General features: G+C 42.6%; 1 long non-coding RNA gene and 1 pseudogene across 1 annotated transcript; one reads left to right on the forward strand and one right to left on the reverse strand.

Annotated features, from left to right (window-relative positions):
• Positions 1-1,874: 1,874 nt before the first annotated feature.
• Positions 1,875-5,294, reverse strand: LOC120023264 (annotated as a pseudogene).
• A 3,259-nt stretch (positions 5,295-8,553) lies between these two features.
• Positions 8,554-12,631, forward strand: LOC120023689. The gene is made up of 3 exons (XR_005472725.1): positions 8,554-8,637; positions 10,765-11,230; positions 11,353-12,631. It is a non-coding gene; the product is annotated as an uncharacterized LOC120023689 (long non-coding RNA).
• The last annotated feature ends 7,427 nt before the right edge of the window (positions 12,632-20,058 follow it).

Consider the following 20,058-nt stretch of genomic DNA (forward strand, 5'->3'; position numbering starts at 1 on the left):
CAAGGTGCAGCGTGGTGAGCGTACATACTTCTTTATTATATGATGTCGCCAACAAAACAATAAACATCAAACCGAAAACGTGCAGCCAACGTAGTGCTCACAGGCAACTATACATGGACAACTACCTAAGTATGGCTACCTAAGTATGGTTCTCAATCAGAGAAAACGATAGACAGCTGCCTCTGATTGAGAACCACACCCGGCCAAACACAAAGAAATACAAATCATAGAAAAAGGAACATAGAATGCCCACCCAAATCACACCCTGACCAAACCAAAATAGAGACATAAAAAGCTCTCTACGGTCAGGGCGTGACAACTGCTATCGTTTTCATTTCTTTGTTTTATTTTCATAATCGGTTGAGCTTTCTCAGCTGTCGTTCGCTAATTGAGTTTAGCGCGCTGAGAGCATCGATGCAAGTTTGCTGGGGAGAGAAAGAGGTGGGCATGAGGCTTTTTTGGATTAGGGCAACTTCAAGGCCAGTTTTCCACTCCAAGTCTGGTCCTCTGTGTCCCCCTTGGACGTTGTGGGTGTTGTCTAAATTACGTTCTTCCACCCTCCACCCTCTCTTTCTAAGCTGCTTTGCAGTTGCTCAGTCTCAGATCTCAATTCCTGAACCGTCGCCCATTCCAATAAAGAGTGCATGAAAGTGTTGCTGCAGTTCACAAGTACCTTAGCAGCGATGCGTGGTGGAACTGCCCTGCCCAGTTTTGGCAGACTACTACATTCCGTTTGATTCCTTTTTACATCACATGGCTGATTTTTGCCTTTGAATTTCCTGGTGCAAAAGCTACTTCCAGCATGTATACAAAAATGATCAGGTTTACAGGTTTATCGAGAGGTAATCACTGAAAACAGCTTAGCTCGTCTATAAAGGCTCAATGTAAATGGATTGACAGTAGCCTTAATGTGTTACACAGTGTTCAGATTCCCTGCCACCAAACACTTTAAGTGCACAATTGACTCATCACTTCGACTGAAAGCATTCAGTTCTACCGGTAATCACTTTTTGTTGGCTAATGATTGCTTGCAGAACCAGTGATTAATTTGGCTTGACTAATGGATAATCTACATTGGCTAAACACAGAACAATAATGGCAAAAATGATCACAGTATACACACATCTAATGTATGAGTGCTGTATACTATGGCTCTGTTCCATCACTTAAAATAAATAAATACATAACCAAGGGACAACATACAAAACAATAATAAAATCCATTTAAAACACATAGCTATAACTGAACTAAGAAATAGTATTCTGGCTATTATTATGACACTCTGGTTCAAGAATGATATGAAATAAAATCATATAAGACCCAGAGCCAGAGGTCTGCGAAGTAAGGTTATGAAGGAGCTCCAGTAGAACAGAGAGGCTGTTTTGATCAGAGCCATGTGGAGCTCTGTCTTACAGGGGGGCACACGGCACACTCCCTGTGGAAAGCCCAGGGGCTCAGCGGCGTAGAGGTCACTCAGGCGGACCTCCCTTTTAAGCCCAGTGCTCCTGGGTCCTTTTATTTTTTAAATTGTATTTCACCTTTATTTAACCAGGTAGGCCAGTTGAGAACAAATTCTCATTTACAACTGTGACCTGGCCAAGATAAAGCAAAGCAGTGCAACAAAATCAAACAACACAGAGTTACACATAAACAAACGTACAGTCAATAACACAATAGAAAAACATCTATATACAGTGTGTGCAAATGTGGAAGAGTAGGGAGGTAAGGCAATAAATAGGCCATAGTGGTGAAATAATTACAATTTAGCATTAACACTGGAGTGATGGATGTGCAGATGATGATGTGCAAGTAGAGATACTAGGGTGCAAAAGAGCAAGAGGGTAAGTAATAATATGGGGGTGAGGGTATGCTATTTACAGATCGTCAATGTACAGGTACAGTCCTGCAGTTCGGAAGGGGAGGATGGAGGCCTCGCAGCAACGCACATGGAAGTGGATCTCCCGGGGGAACTCCCCCAGGATCAGGTGGCGCTCTGTCTGGGGGATGTTTTTGGGGTAGGCCACGGTGATGTCATGGATGGCATCTAGGTTGTTTCCTGTAAAGGAAGGGAGGGGTGGTTACACAACCTGTATGACCAACGTCGTGCATCTTTATTTTAACCGTGGGGTTTGTGCAGACGCTGATGTGGAAGACCCATACACTTGAGTCAATGTAACTAAAGAAGTGAGGGAACAAGTCCGATGACATCACCGCGGTTCAGAACACCGGCCAGCTAAGCGCCACAAGCGGCAGTACTTAAGACTGCTGGAGGGCTGCCAGGATTATCTAACAAGGCAATATGAGATGCCTGGGAGCGCTGTAATGTGTCACAGTGTTGATGAAGCACTAGTCTGAGATTTCTAAAGAAAAACAGGTAACACTGTTTGATGTGGCTTGTTATTTTTTTAATTTAACCTTTATTTAACCAGGTTCATCTCGTTGAGATAAAAATCTATTTTCCCTTCACACTTGAATCATTTGAATGACATAGGCTAACACTCGTCATAACAAATGCTAACTAATGAGGACTACAATACAAAGTCACTAAAACACCCTTGGTTAAACTTTAGTGCATGTTGTGCAAAATGGGTAAAGAATAACAGCATATATCGAAAAAGTGAACACCTGACCGTTGCGGAGAGAGTCCACGATAAAGGTGAATCCGGTGGTGCGGTGTTGCAGCACATACTCAAACTTAGGCAGGTCATTCATTTCTGCAAAGTCATCACTTCTTGCTCTAGTGTAGTCTACAGGAGAGAGAGGACAACAGAGAATGTGAAATAGCCTCAATAATATTGTCGACATCTATAATAATTGACTGTCACAAGATGAAATTTTACATTCAATTCTTGGATAGGGTTTAACACACTACTGTAAGAGTGAGAGAACATTGGTTTTATACCATGTTCTTCCTAGATATTAATAAAATATCATTTTTTATCAAGTTGATTTAATTAAAAGATATGACACTAGCCTAGGTGGAGCTCTACACCTGTGGATCCCTAGTTATCCTCTGAGGGACAATGCTAAGACATTTTTGATCCAGAAAGGGTCACAGAAATAGTCAGGGGGGCACACTGATCCAAATCCCACCACCAGCCATCCGGCAGAGTAGGAGGGAATGTAGGATGTATTACTAAAACTATTACTTCTAATGTGTCATATATCTGGCCCTGGGTCTGTCAGTCAAGCTGATTTTAAGAACATTGTATGCACATACACAGAGATACACATAGACCACACATACATCCTCAGGGAGTTACAGTATAAAACCGATGTTAACAGGCTTGGGGATGAGAGCTGGAAACAGTTGATGCAGGGTGCTCATGTACTATCCAACAATCATTGCCCTGGTTGGCTGGTTGGCTGATGTCACTGAAAGCTGTTACCGGTCAGGTCAGTGCCCTCAGGGAAGAGGAGGAGCTACAGGGGCTCTCTGATGTCACAGAAGTATTCCAGCATGTTCTCCATGTGGCTGTGGTCCTCCTCCTGTGGCTGTGGTCCTTGATGAAGATGAAGCACTGTGTAACCCATGCTGAGGTGTGTGTGTGCGCACATGTTTATGTGTGTGTGTGCGTATGTTGCCTATACCCACCTTGAGGTAGATCTTCTCCAGGCGCAGGTAGCTATACCTCAGCAGGCAGCACCACAGGAACATCCACTCCAGGTGGGTCCGGTGGTTCATGATGATCACACTATGCTCCCCTGGGATGAAGCCATCACCCGTGATCACCACCATTACCCCAAACACCAGCTCCAGCAAGGCCTGCACAGAGGGAGGGAGGAAGGAAGGAAGGAAGGAAGGAAGGAAGGAAGGAAGGAAGGAAGGAAGGAAGGAAGGAAGGAAGGAAGGAAGGAAGGAAGGAAGGAAGGAAGGAAGGAAGGAAGGAAGGAAGGAACAGAAAGACTGTCATTTAATTTGGTCCTACTGTATTCCCCTGTATTTGCATTCTTATTCACAAGAGCACCCCTTATAAACCTCATCATCTCTAGACAAAAACAAAAAGGCCAAGAATAGTACAAAACTGTCACGGTTCATGAATCCACTGCCTCCCTCTCTCTCTTTCTCTTTCTCTTTTTCTCTCTCTCTCTCTCTCTCTCTCTCTCTCTCTCTCTCTCTCTCTCTCTCTCTCTCTCTCTCTCTCTCTCTCTCTCTCTCTCCCGTGTTTGTGTGGGCGTGGTTCCCAATCTCGGCCTGATTGTCTGCGCCAGCTGGAATCACTTATCTTCCCTTTATATGTTCTGTAACCAGTGTTTCTTGTTGTCAGATCATTGTTACTTCCCTGAGGTTGTGTCGTGTGTCTGGGCTCTTTCTCTCGCCGCCCTTGTGTGGATTATCTTCTGTGCTCCTTCCTACCCATCCGGACACATTCCCCTGGATTTCTCAGCACGCTATCATCGGTATATGCGCCCTAGTCCCTGGGTCGGATTCCGTCTGAGTACAGTCTGTCTGTCCTGTTGCTGCTGTAAACTGTATTCATTAAACCATCGTTGCTTGCATCTTGCATCCGCCTCTGTATTGTCACAAAAACAAGGTCAGTGAGAGGTCAAAAAACATCAGGGCAAGAGATTAAGAAAGGTCTAGGGAACACATCAAAGAAGGTTAGGAGGTCAAAACCAAAAAGGCAAAACAGTTAAACCACAGTGGTCAAACAAAGGTGATAAAAAATACAGACATAAGTAAGAAGATGCAGAGGTAAGGAACACAGACAGAGACAGGAACAGATTGGTGTAAATATATGAACCACATGCAGGGTGAGCCAGGTGGCCACGATAGAGTTTGTGATTTCACATTTATATTTGGACTCTCTTAATGCGTCAGTGAACTTTTTAGTTCACGACAGTAAAAGCAGCTATACTGATCATGAAGCAGATATACTGTACATAGGACATTAACACTCCCAAAGTAAGCTAATCAATTCTCTAGAATTCTCTGGGGATATGGAATTGCAAGCTTAGGAGTAATGAGGAAGGTTTTGATGAATCAGTTGCCTAATGTAAGACAAATGGAGTTATCAATGTCCTCATAACTAGTAAACCCTCCTGTTCTGTTCATCTTCCTAAACACTTCCACACAAACAGTGGAAAAACCAAGGCAGACATTCCCATTGTGGAATGTAAATAGGGGTTGGAGCCAGGAGTTTCTTACTGTTAAAATGCTGTGAGCAGGGAGACTGGATTTTATGCAGCTCGCCCGACAACCTTTTTTTAGACATGAACATTTCACATTTCCACTGAATAGCCTAAATATTTTTGCATATAACTCAGCCTACAGCTGTCTTTTGTTGGATCATGCTTTCGAGAATGATGCCATCTGGGGCCCACTCAATACTGTCATACGCCTTGGCCTATATTCCATTTTCTTTTCAAAGCTACTGCTGTATTACAGTAGGTGTTATTTCTAATAAATCAGACGTAACATAAACATGCTGAAACTCAAAACCCAGTACAGAGACTTTGACAGCTGATGGCAAATCTCCATATGATCATGTCAGATGATATCTAGTCTTGCCCCACAGGGACCCTTTGTGTCTACTAGTGTTCATAGAAATCAGTTGCTGAGTGGAGGAGTGTATCGGATTTAGGTTTATGGGGCCTTAACAGCTCAGTATTGCCAAGCATGAACCAATGAGCATATCCTAACAAAAAGTATAAACCCAGCAGGTGGGACAAAGTTTCCCAGAACTACTGTCAGTGTCACCTATTACCCTAAAAATGGGGATGTTGGCTACGTATGCTATGCATGTGGCTTTGGATGAAAGTATAAGCCTATGAAGAAAGAAAAAATCATAACACTAAATCAGTAGAACATATGGCTTTATTCATGCTGTTAGTCTTTATTGCTTGGTCTTGCTGACGCAGTGAACCTGAGCTCGGCTACAGGGAGTTCTGCTCTACCAAGCAAGTGTTTAGAACTGTGGTTCACACTCCTCCACCTCCATTACCGCTGTAATCGCACAAGTCTCCCGGTTCCATCCCCCTCACGTAATTACGACCACGCTTAGCAACAGCAGTACCATTACACGGCAGGTCTCCCGGTAGCAGCATTCAAAGTGGTTGATGGAATAACAACTCAGGTGTGTGTGTCATACAGAGCCGGGATGGGGGTTTAAGGGTTGTTGTTTTTTAGTAATGGAAAATATGAAGCACGGGAGAGGTGAGGAACACGCTGGCTCAGCACAATTGTCACAATTACGCCTCCCCTGTTACTGCTCTCCCCCATAACATACCCCCCCCCCCCCCCCCCACACACACACACACACACACGTGTTGGCCGGAACATGCTAGAGCACACACACCTTTATGGTCCCCAGAGGATGAGAGGTGAAAAGTGATAAAGTCATCACATCATGATTTTTTCCAACCCCCAGGACACAAGGGATGTAGGCTATTCACCCGCTCACGGAAAACATTTTCTTTCCATGTTCAATGGTGTAGGACTAATAAAATCATAGAAAATGTGATTAAGTGCATATAATGAGGGTTGATTAAATGTTTATTCAATCTAGCCTAACTGCAATGAAACATATATATCTGCTCGTAGTCTGACCCTGCATAATCTGGAAATAATTTTGAGTGGAGACCAGATATCACCATAGAGGAAATGGAAATGAGAGGTCAACCATGTCTAAACAGCAAGCCGAGTCGTGCCCATTCTTGGTTCTCTGCTCTCAAAACCATTAGGCAGAGTAATTCAACGTGTGAGTTAGGCTAGCTGAACAACCCTCTCTGTTGCAGTGGAAAAACAGAGAGGACTTCAACCCCTGGGTTCCATCTCCACTGTGCTCACAGCTAATTGCTGCCTGCTGTCTGTGATGAGTGGTGCAGTTCGCAGGGAGGGGAGGGTCAGTGGGGAAAAGAACAACGCTTTAATAACTTTTACCCATTGGATCTCTGATAAAGATCAGGGAGAGTACAAAAAAGCCAGAACACAAACACACACCCAGATACACACACACACTCACACCAGTAAAAAGGCTTAGTTGTGCCAATGATCAATACGCAGCCTGTGGACCTAGTCAGTACATACAGTAGACTGTAAGGTTAACCTACTTTCAATATGAACTGTGCATGTAATAGACAGGGCACACTGATTGCACTTGAATAGGACAATGGGGCCAGTGTAGCCCATTCATAGATGCTAACCACCTTTAGCGTCTATGAGTGAAGGTATCTTCTGGCCTGGGAAGTTCTGTTAACACTCATCTCTTACGGTACAGTTTTGGAAACATAAGGAACATATCTTTCATATCAGCAAGTAATAATAATTATATAAAGGTTCAATTACTACACACCTTTATAAGGTTGGGGTTAGTGTTCCCACACAGCCATATCTCCATTGTACAGCGTTTGTTTACGGAAGACAGACAGAAGACAGAGGCGACCACCTGTGCTAATTAGCTATCTAGCGTGCTCAAACACCTTTGTGTAAGTGTAACTGGGGAGGAATTGTAGTGAAAGTGTAGTTCGTCGGTTTTAGGGACACAACTGTATGGATCTGTGCAAACCGGCTACAGTAAGTGTATACTTTTTATTTGAAAGATTCTTTCTTGCTGATATGAAAGATAAGTGATGATAATTGACGTTTCTAAACGTTAAAACAGAGTGTCGGGATTGTAGTTCACATGGTCCCCCTGGTAAGCAGTGCTTATAGCTAAAAATTCTTTGGATAATGCCTTGGGTTCTAGAGAGCAAGTGCCAGTGCAGTGATGACTTCATATCTAAGAGGCCGACCACTCAGTTAGAACTCTCATCAGGGTTAGGGCAGTTGACCCGGATACTGTGCCCACAGAGGCCCACATAAAGCACTGCCATCCCTCCTCCAGAAAGAAACACCTTGTGCAGAATGTGTGTGCACTTGTGTGTAAAGCTTTCTAAAAATCTCATCAAGAATGATAAGGCCTAGAAGTGTTTGGAATGTGATCAGGAGATAGCCTGCTCATTTCGCTAATGGACATCACCACTGTGAGGATTTGTGTTGGTGTCAGAACACATAGAGGGCAAATGGGCTTATTATGGGTTGTGCTTAATCCCTGGAAAATAACTCAATTTGACAGAGAGAATGCAGTTTAATGAGGTTGATGCTGCAGTCTAAACTGGAAGAAAAACATCAAAAGCACAGTAGTTAGTAGACTCTTCATTTATTCATCATGAGCTGAGCCATTTTCACATTCCAACAGCACACCTTGATTTCAACTCAATGACAGGGATTATTGGGTAGGTTACCAGCTAAATCCTTTTTAGCTACTGCAATGACCTGGCAGTGTGGAAAGCATCACTGCTTGGTATGGCAACAGCACCGCCCTCGATCGCATGCCACTACATTAGGGTGACCAGACGTCCCCGGAAATATCCCCGTTTTTAACTGTGCGTTAAAAACAGACTGCAAAGTGAAATAATATTTTACGTGGCAAGAAAGACCGGGCATCAGAGTCTACCGGTTGACGTCTCAATCTTGTTGTGCTTGTTTTGTCCAGCAGAGGGGGCCGCTCGCTATATCAGCTTCATTCACTCTTCTACTTCTTCTAACTACTTGCTTGCGCTAGTTTTAGAGAAAACTGCTGTGGAAAACTCAGCCAGAAGCTAGCAAGTGTCAAGTGAATCCATAACATCACCACAAACGTCTTTTCAAGCCAGGTAAATTACACTCGTTTGAGATACTAGCTAATGATGTTCTTTCACAACTTATTTTATAGTTAAATGCTCTGCGTTATATGGTTTTAAATAGGTTATTCTAGCTAACATTAGCTATGTCGACTAAGTTATCTAGCTAGGTTAGCCAGCTACTGTCATGGTAGCTAGGTTAAAAAACGTTCACATGTAAACATGCAGTGGACGGCTATTTTGAAAATATGATTATATTAAATTAATACACAATTATGAGAATATTTATTTGTAGATTACAATTTTAATGGTTTGGCATTATAAGTAGTGTGAAAATATATTTTGAAATTTTCATGGATAACATTAGCATAATGTTTTCTGTTAGAGAGTGGAGAGGAGGAAGACTGGATAGGAAGAAGAGTGAGATAGAGGAGGAAAGGTAAAGATATGATTACAGAGCCTGCCAATTTATTATTCCAAACAATGTTTTTGAGATAAAATACAAAATGAGGCAAGCTATGGGAATCTGTTAACCAAAGTATTTTATAGTGTACTATTTATTATTAAAGATTGGAGAAGAAGGAAAAATTAAGGGAGTAAAAAGAGTGAAGCGAGGAGAGTGTGGAAGAGTGAGGTGGAAAGGTGAAGGAAAGGAAGAAAGATCAGGAAGACGATTGGAGGAGAAGAAAAAGTTGAGAGTAAGAAGTGACACAAGGAGAGTGAAGAAGAGCAGACAGAGAAGGTACAATGGCTCTTTCCAAGAAACGGAAATGCCATTTTGATGGCCATTTTGATGGCCAATACGATGAGAGAATTTCCATTTATACGCTCAGGTCAAGACGATAGAATGGTTAACTGCACCCTTTGTAATTCCTCTTTTTCAAATGGCAGCGGGTGAAGAACGGCAGTGGTAGAACATCAACAGACCAAAAAAGCATAAAGCCTCTCTGATTGGCCGTGTTGGTATGCCCTCTGTCACCACATTCTTCAAGAAGGTAGAGCCTTCCCAAGAAGAATATGATTTAGCTGTGCAGGAGGGTGTCTTTGCATACCACACTATGCGACACAATCATAGTTACAGATCTATGGACTGCACAGCACAACTGACACGAAAGCTTTATGAGCTGAAGTTTACATGTGCTAGGACAAAATGTGACGCCACAGTGAGTAACGTGTTAGCACCATGGGCAACTACTTTGGTAACACAGGACCTAGACCAGGTTGAATTTGTGTCCCTGGCCATTGATGCGTCCAATCATGGACATGTAAAGCAGCTGCCAATAGTAGTCAGATATATGGTGGCAACACATCTGTGGAAACAAAACTGCTTGATTTTGTTGAATTGAAAGGAGAAACAGCAGAGGAGATTGCAGCTGAGGTCCTGGTGGTCATCCAAAAATGTAACCTGCAAAACAAAGTCGTGGCATTCTCTGCCGACAACACAAATACCAACTTTGGAGGACTGAATAGGCTGGGGAGGGTCAATGTCCATACCAAAGTTAAAAATGCTCTGCAGCGGGAGGTGATTAGCTTAGGTTGTCCTGCCCACATCATTCATAACACGGCCAGAACAGCTTTGGATATGATTCCCCTTGATGTTGAGTACCTGCTCACAAAGATATGTTCATATTTTCACTGTCAGAGTAGAAAGACTGAAGAGCTTTTGTGAGTTTGTTGGCCAGGAGTACCATAACATTTTATGACACAGCAATGTTCGCTGGCTGTCCATGCTCCCTGCTCTAGAAAGAGTGCTGAAAAGGTATGTGCCATTGCCTTTTTTCTTTCTGAAGACAAATGCCCTGTTGTCCTGCGAACAATGTTCGAAGATCCACTGACTGAACTTTGGCTGGACTTTGTCCATGGAAACTTGACCGTATTCAGTGACACGATCAAGATGCTTGAAGGCCAGGACCGCTGTGCTGTGGAGTCAGCTGCTATTCTGAGAAACATTGAGGCAGAATTGACTGCAAGACGTGATGACAACTTCATTCCAGTTTTGGTCAGACGACTTCTGAGAGAGCTAGAGGGAAATGGTGCAATGTCTAAAGAGAGCTTTCTCAAAACATCCCAATCATTCTTCACTACGGCTGTGAACTACTTGCAGGCATTGGGAAAGCACACAGATAATCTAAAACATTTACATTGTTTCCTTTTAAAAAGGCAACCTCAGCGTGAAGAGATCCAGAAGGTAGCAGCCACACTGCAGGAAAAATGCCCCCATGTGACCATCAATGAGGATGCATTGTTTGACGAGGTTACTGGCCTGCAAGAGTTCCTAAAGGGGGGATCGCTTGAAGAATGGAAAACATCGGAGACACCGCTTAGTCAGAGATGGAGCACGGTGGTTACCCACTTCAAAAAGAACGACATCCCACACACTAACCTGGCTAGATTAGCGTCTGTTGTCATGTGCTTACCTGGAAGTAATACACCAGTCGAGAGAGTGTTCTCCCAAATGAATGATATATGGACAGCAACAAGAAATAGGTTCACTGTTCCTACCATCAAGGCCATGCTTATTGTGAAGACAAACTTCAACCTCCCCTGCCAGGAGTTAATGGAGAAGCTGGCCAAAGACAGAGCAATCCTGAATAAGATACATTCTTCTGAGAAATATACAGATTAGGTTGGTATAAGTATATTATGTAGTTACCAACCTCATCATCATCTTATTTCAAGTATTTCACATAGACTATTGTCTGTTTTTTCAATTTTTCTCATGTTCTCTTCTGCTCTTATTCTACCCAGACTACCAGGACCACTGAATGGCTGTTCAGATCGGACAGTTCTGTCTTGTCTGTAGTGTTTCTGTAATATAGTTGTTTTCTCTGTCTATCACAGTGTGCCCGTTAGACTAAATACATGAAACCGGAATTGTCCCCTTTTTTTATTTCATAGATAATAACATTGGATATTTTAATGATATATTGACCGCCGAACTGGAAATGTCCCCGGTTTAAATTTCAGAAATCTGGTTACCTTACACTACATAGGGTGGTGCGGACAGAACCAGTACATCATCCAGGACCTCTAAATTAGGTGGTGTACGTGACATTAAACCATAAAACTTTTCTAACTTCACATGCAATACCTAGGCTAGTTCTGCACCCCTAAACAAATAAAAAAGGTCTTAATGTGTGTTCCTGTAAACATAATTGCTAGCTAGCTAGTTTTCCCCCCCAAAAACAAAAGCAATGCTTTAACTGAAATGTAATATACTCTTTACTAACTAGTATATGCTTTTATTTTAGCTGCTTAGTTAGCATGCTAGATTCGCTAGCTACCTCAGCTTTGCCAGTCCTGGTAGACAGTTAGCCTAACGTTAGCAAGCTAGCCTAAATAACAGCTGCTGGCAATGGCTGGCTTGCTAACACAGGCTTATAAACTGGTTCGCCAAAAGAAAGTTTCACTCAGTATCAGAGGATCATGAGAAATGTAAACATTTGGCAAAAAGTGTTACCCACCTGAATGTTCTTCGCTTCAAATTCACTACAAAAGAGCACCTGTTGGGTGGGGCAAGACGAAATGTAAACAACTTGGTTGCAACATAGCTACTAGCCAGCTAGCATTAGCAAGCTAGCATAAAACCAGTTGCTGAAGTGAAACCTCTTTTGCGGACACGCTGGTTGTTGTGAACGCATGCTTGGTAGATGCACAAATATTATTTTTGTATATTAACATTGCATTATTATGAAAGTTAAATGTGAGATGGATGCATGCTTTGCAGCCGCCATAGCTAGCTAGCTAACCTTTTAACTCGAGTGACCTCTCAACTCCTTACTCTCACCCAAGCACATGCCATCAGGGGACCCTGTTTATGTGGGCTGGGTGAGGAAAAGTGGACAGCAGGCCTGCTGTGTTGAAGGCTCGAAGGGGACTCGAACAGCTTTATCAGACTCCCTCCTCTAATCAAAGTGCATAAGAGAGAAGAAGATAGTGTTGGTGATTATGTGTATTTGTGATGCAAATAATTAGCAATCAACTGTATGTCATAATGATTGTGATCTGGAATCTCTGCTCCAAGCCTTTTAAAGGAATGACAAAGATCAAGCTGGTGTCATTTTGTTATTTTACCCAAAGTTGTGACCAGTTCCTCTGTTACTAAATTACCACAGCAGTCAGTGAAGTGTTAATTTCTCTATCTCTCAAGACATTCCATGGCCTGCTCCCTGTGTCATGCACATTATCTGAGTATCTGAGTGGGCTGTAGGGGTTTATCAGTTAACATCTCCAGGGTCAGCGCATCACTTCAGAGGGATACTGAAAGCTATGCTGTGAAACAACCTCACTGAGTTCTGTTTCAATGCTAGTTCACATTTGACAACAGAGAAAGACACAGATGAGATGAGCACACACAACCTTCCTGTTGAATGGTGCCTGCAAGCTCAAACTGAAGAAGAAAACACGTGATGACCTTATCCATCATCAGTACCACAGAATTTTTGACAAGAGTATTTAAGTTAATGGACCACGTGAAGAGGCGACACTACAAGTCCCTCTTGAAATAGCCTACTTGGCTTTTAATTAAACATGTCAATGCGACACTCAGCGGTATGCTTCCATTTCTCAGAAGAGATTATTAATGAAAGAACCTGGGTGAAAAAAATAGGGTGAAAACATTCAACACATAACAGTGTAAGAACATTGTCGTTTCACTTTGTCTGCAACAGACTCGGACTGTGAGAGACAGAGGATGTCTTTTTCGGGCATTGGACATTGTGTCTTGGGTTTATTTTCAAAGGAGTCTATAGATAGCGCTTTAACAAGACTTTATTGGAGAGAAAACATTTCTTCTGGTTTGTTGTTTTTAAACATTCTTGTCCCTTCTGACCCCTTGTACTTTTCGGGAGATGTGGCAGACAGTGGGGAGGTGTGATGTCACTGACCAGAGCTATGCTAGGTTTCTAGTACATAGACTCATGAGGCAGGGTAAATTCAAAACAAAATTGATTTTATTGCCTATAAGGTTCCAACCTAAACGATCTCTTCAGGAATCAAGAAATGTTAAGGAAATAAAACTTGCAACTAGAGCAACCTGCTCTCTAAGTCCTCTTCCCCCGTGAAGGGAAATCAGCAGCTGATAAGTGTGGCTTCTGATTGAGTAGCCAGCCACACCCTTAACGAGTTTATTGAAGTCAGCCGTGCCTGTTCATCTTCAAGCCAGTGTGCACATTCCCGGCTGACTGATTGGCTTGTGGTGCTGGTGAGGACATGGACATTAGGTGGATGACCCTCATGGTGCCATACTCCTTTCTTCTCATGAGGGAAGCCGTCAGGGTACCAACGATGACCCATCCCAAGGATTCAAGCTGATAGCTGAATTCCAGGCTGACCACCTGGCGTGTTGTGCTGGTCGTGTTAGGAGGGTTGGCCCCTGACAGCTTCACAGGAGAAAAGAGAGGGGAGGAGAAAGGGGTGCATGGGGTTCAGAAAAGAGACAGGGATGATTTAACTCAAGTCTTCTTCCCATTCACCCCACCCCTCTTATTGGGTCTTGCATAATTGTCTAATTTCCTTATCTCCTGTCTTTCTCTTGTTACTCTCTCTCTCTACCACATCTCTCTCTCTCTCTACCTCATCTCTCTCTAACTCTCTCTCCATCTCTCTCTCCCCCCATCTTTCTCTCTCTCTACCTTATCGCTCTCTCTACCTTCCTCTCTATATCTAATCTCTCTCGCTCACCTTCTCTCTACCTCATCTCTCTCTCTCTCTACCACATGTCAATTCAATTCAAAGGGCTTTATTGGCATGGGAAACATATGTTTACATTGCTAAAGCAAGTGAAATAGATAATAAACTAAAGTGAAATACACAATGAGAAATGAACATTAAACATTACACATCTCTCTCTCTCTCTCTCTCTCTCTCTCTCTCTCTCTCTCTCTCTCTCTCTCTCTCTCTTACTATTTCTCCCTCTCTCTTTCTCCCTCTCTCTCTCTCTGAATGGTGAGGTGAGGCTGTTTTTTCTACTCTGGGCTCCAGTCAATAAGTATTATGTTTTTTGGGGGGAAATCACACCATCATGTGTCACAATGTGCAAACATAGAGTGATTGAATTAACATAATACAATCAGTGACAAAGCTCCTTTGCTGTGCTGTAATCTTTTCAAATCTTCACCTTCCTTATCTTATCCTATCTTGACTTTATGTTATCTTTGTTGGCCTACTTTGTAAGTCACCAAATCATTCACGTGACTGTTGATGAACCCCTTGGCCCAAAGTACTTCATTGCTATGCTCGCTCCCTTTGGCCAACGTACCTCTCGCTATACTCTCTCTTGGCCCAGCCCTACTCTGATCTCATCTACCCCTCCTTTATGTCTCTACCCATTCCCATCATTATCTCTTCTGTTTCTTCTCTTGTTATGCCCGTATGTGCGTATCTCTCCCCCAATTAAAACAAATCTATTTTAAAGCTAATTTCCAGAAATGTTACATATTGTCACATGGCTTAGGCCCATGACCAGTGTGGAATAAAAAATAAATCACAGGTCAGGTGTATTCAGGATTTTTGAAGTTGAATTCACGCTCAAAACTCGATGACTTGGTTTGAAGATTATTTGGGCATGGAATTTAGAGAATGCTAATTGGGGGACATTTAATTCTATTTGTTTTTGGTTAGAATAAGCTAATATTAATATTAGGTTGCAGTGGCTAACCATAGGACAGATTGCAGTTTCTCCTTGTCCATAAGAAACCAACAGGTAAATAATTAATACATTTGGGTGAACGATCCCTCTAAAATAGGACCATTAAAAATCCTGCCTAGAGGTAACTCTCCAAAAGGGTTGGCTGCCCATCCCTGATCTATGTTTCCCAAATACTAGGGATTTGAATATGTTCATGTGACATTTGACATTATACAAATTATCCCACATTCAAGAAAAATCAATCTCCAGGTGGTTGAGGCTGATTTTCAAAACATTGCCATCATCTTACTCTACATAGGCAAGATCTTTTGCAATTACGCCTAGCGTTTCTGCCTAGCAGCTTGTGCACAATACTAAAATTACAAAACAGGATATTTGAAGCAAGGGGCATTTCAATATAGCCTGTCCTCATTTTATCACTCAATTGGTAAGAAGTGAAATAATAAAATATTGGGAATAACAGTAGTGTTCTTGCTGCAATAAGCACACAAAGTAATTATTCTATATTATAAACCAGGTGATTCGAGCCCTGAATGCTGATTGGTTGACAGGCGTGATATATCAGACTGTATACCACGGGTATGACAAAACATGTATTTTTACTGCTCTAATTACATTGGGAACCAGTTTATAATAGAAATAAGGCACATCGGGAGTTTGTGATATATGGCCAATATACCACGGCTAAGGGCTGTGTCCAGGTACTCCGCTTTGACTCTTGCCTAAGAATAGCCCTTAGCCGTGGTATATTGACCATATACCACATCCCCTAGGGCCTTATTGCGTAATTTTAGCCCAATGTAGGGGATGGGAATTGTTCTAATGGCTTACATCAGCTATTGTGAAAGACCAGATGAATTAAACTGATAATAAAATCTTCTGAGCACAAGATGGCACAGGCTAAATCTACCCCTACACTCAACAAAAATGATCTTTCAATGTACTGTCCCCCACTAGAATCAGTTCCACATTTGGGTTTAAAATTCCAACTTCAACTGTATGTGCGAAGTTTGGGGCAGAACATGCATAAGGGGAATGTGAAGATGAGTCCAAGTAAAGTGCTTTAATTGTGGGGGTGCCCAAAGTATGGCATATGGGGATAGTGCAGTGATGAAAAGACAGGTGGAAGTGCAGCAGGTGCGGAGTGAGTGTAAAATCTTGTCAAATCAAATCAAATTGTATTGGTCACATACACATATTTAGAAGATGTTATTGCGGGTGTAGCGAAATACTTGTGTTCCTAGCTCCAACAGTGCAGTAGTATGCAGAAGCAGTGAAGGCAGTTCACGCAGAAACAATTGGGGCACCTAGAAGAGCAGGTATTCCAGAGCAGATCGGGATGCAGGTTGGCCGTGATGTAGGGAGCAGATTGGGAGCAAACATTTAAACGTGTAAACCCTCGCAAGGCTGCAGGCCCAGACGGCATCCCCAGCCGCGTCCTCAGAGCATGCGCAGACCAGCTGGCTGGTGTGTTTACGGACATATTCAATCAATCCTTATCTCAGTCTGCTGTTCCCACATGCTTCAAGAGGGCCACCATTGTTCCTGTTCCCAAGAAAGCTAAGGTAACTGAACTAAATGACTACCGCCCTGTAGCACTCACTTCCGTCATCATGAAGTGCTTTGAGAGACTAGTCAAGGACAATATCACCTCCACCCTACCTGACACCCTAGACCCACTCCAATTTGCTTACCGCCCCAATAGGTCCACAGACGATGCAATCGCAATCACACTGCACACTGCCCTAACCCATCTGGACAAGAGGAATACCTATGTAAGAATGCTGTTCATCGACTACAGCTCAGCATTTAACACCATAGTACCCTCCAAACTCGTCATCAAGCTCGAGACCCTGGGTCTCGACCCCGCTCTGTGCAACTGGGTACTGGACTTCCTGACGGGCCACCCCCAGGTGGTGAGGGTAGGTAACAACATCTCCACCCCGCTGATCCTCAACACTGGGGCCCCACAAGGGTGCGTTCTGAGCCCTCTCCTGTACTCCCTGTTCACCCACAACTGCGTGGCCATGCACGCCTCCAACTCAATCATCAAGTTTGCGGACGACACTACGGTGGTAGGCTTGATTACCAACAACAACGAGACGGCCTACAGGGAGGAGGTGAGGGCCCTCGGAGTGTGGTGTCAGGAAAATAACCTCACACTCAACGTCAACAAAACAAAGGAGATGATTGTGGACTTCAGGAAACAGCAGAGGGAGCACCCCCCTATCCACATCGACGGGACAGTAGTGGAGAGGGTAGTAAGTTTTAAGTTCCTCGGCGTACACATCACGGACAAACTGAATTGGTCCACCCACACAGAGAGCGTTGTGATGAAGGCGCAGCAGCACCTCTTCAACCTCAGGAGGCTGAAGAAATTTGGCTTGTCACCAAAAGCACTCACAAACTTCTACAGATGCACAATCGAGAGCATCCTGTCGGGCTGTATCTCCGCCTGGTACGGCAACTGCTCCGCCCACAACCGTAAGGCTCTCCAGAGGCTAGTGAGGTCTGCACAACGCATCACTGGGGGCAAACTACCTGCCCTCCAGGACACCTACACCACCCGATGTCACAGGAAGGCCATAAAGATCATCAAGGACAACAACCACCCGAGCCACTGCCTGTTCACCCCGCTATCATCCAGAATGCGAGGTCAGTACAGGTGCATCAAAGCAGGGACCGAGAGACTGAAAAACAGCTTCTATCTCAAGGCCATCAGACTGTTAACTTCTCTAGGATAGGGGGCAGCATTTTCACGTTTGGATGAAAAGCATACCCAAATTCAACTGCCAGCTACTCATCCCCAGAAGATAAGATATGCATATTGTTAGTAGATTTGGATAGAAAACACTCTGAAGTTTCTAAAACTGTTTGAATCATGTCTGTGAGTATAACAGAACTTATTTAGCAGGCGAAACCCCGAGGACAAACCATTCAGATATTTTTTTTGAGGTCACTCTTTTCAATGGATTTTCATTGGGAATACAGATTTCTAATTGACCTTCTTGCAGTTCCGACCGCTTCCACTGGATATCAACAGTCTTCAGAAATTGTTTGAGGGTTTTTCCTTTGTGTAATGAAGAAGTACGGCCATTTTGAATCAGGGTCACTTGTTGTGTCCTGTTTTTAGAGGCGCATGACCAGAAGGCTAGCTACAGTTTGTTTTAATCCTGTATTGAACACAGATCATCCCGTCTTCAATTTTATTGATTATTTACGTTAAAAAATACCTAAAGTTGTATTCCAAAAGTAGTTTGAAATGTTTGGGCAAAGTTTACAGGTAACTTTTGAGATATTTTGTAGTCAAGTTTCACAAGTTGGAACCGGTGTTTTTCTGGATCAAACGCGCCAAATAAATGGACATTTTGGATATATATCGACGGAATTAATCGAACAAAAGGACCATTTGTGATGTTTATGGGACATATTAGAGTGCCAACAACAGAAGCTCATCAAAGGTAAGGCATGAATTATATTTTATTTCTGCGTTTTGTGTCGCGCCTGCAGGGTTGAAATATGCTTCTCTCTCTTTGTTTACTATGGTGCTAACTCAGATAATAGCATTGTTTGCTTTCGCCGAAAAGCCTATTTGAATTCTGATATGTTGGCTGGATTCACAACCAGTGTAGCTTTAATTTGGTGTCTTTCATGTGTGATTTCATGAAAGTTAGATTTTTATAGTAATTCTTTTGAATTTGGCGCTCTGCATTTTTACTGGCTTTTGGCCAGGTGGGATGCTACCGTCACACATATCCCAGAGAAGTTAACTTCTTGACGCTAGGGGTCAGATTTTTATTTTTTAAATAACGTTCCCAAGGTACTATTTCTCAGGTCCAGATCGTAGAATATGCATATCATTTACAGATTAGGATAGAAAACACTCCAAAGTTTCCAAAACTGTCAAAATATTGTCTGTGAGTATAACAAAACAGATTTTGCAGGCGAAAACCTGAGGAAATCTAAACCGGACGTAATTTTTTATTTTTTTTATCTGTGTTTCCTTGCCCGTCTTTCTTCCATTTAAAGGGGTATCAACCAGATTCCTTTTCCAATGGCTTCCTCAGGTTGTGACCAGGCTTTAGACATAGTTTCAGGCTTTTATTTTGAAAAATGAGCGAGATTTTTCAAAAGTAGTCAGGTGTCCTTTGATTAGTTCCTGCGCGCGAGAGAGTTGCTCTCCATTTTCTTTCTTTCTTTTATTGAATAAGTTACGGTCCGGTTGAAATATTATCGATTATGTATGTTAAAAACAACCTAAGGATTGATTATAAAAAACATTTGACATGTTTCTACGAACATTACGGATACTTTTTGGAATTTTCGTCGAACGGAACGAGGCTGTAGTTTTCTGAACATAACGCGCAACCCAAATGGCGTTTTTTTGTTATAAAAGTAATATTTATCAAACAAAAATAACATTTATTGTGTAACTGGGAGTCTCGTGAGTGCAAACATCCGAAGATTATCAAAGGTAAGCGATTAATTTTATTGCTTTTCTGACTTTCGTGACCATGCTAATTTGGGGCTAGCTGTTCTAGCATTGATTGATACACTCACAAAAGCTTGGATTGCTTCCGCTGTAAAGCATATTTTCAAAATCTGACACGATAGGTGGATTAACAACAAGCTAAGCTGTGTTTTGGTATATTTCACTTGTGATTGCATGATTATAAATATTTTTAGTAATATTTTGCGCCCTGCAATTCAGCGGTTGTTTAGGAAAATGGAGTCAGTATGTTGGTAGCAGCCACTCAATGTTAGTGGTGGCTGTTTAATAATGGAAATTGATGGAAATTGATCAA

Source organism: Salvelinus namaycush, chromosome 28 (genome assembly GCF_016432855.1).
Source record: "Salvelinus namaycush isolate Seneca chromosome 28, SaNama_1.0, whole genome shotgun sequence".
NCBI lineage: Eukaryota > Metazoa > Chordata > Actinopteri > Salmoniformes > Salmonidae > Salvelinus > Salvelinus namaycush.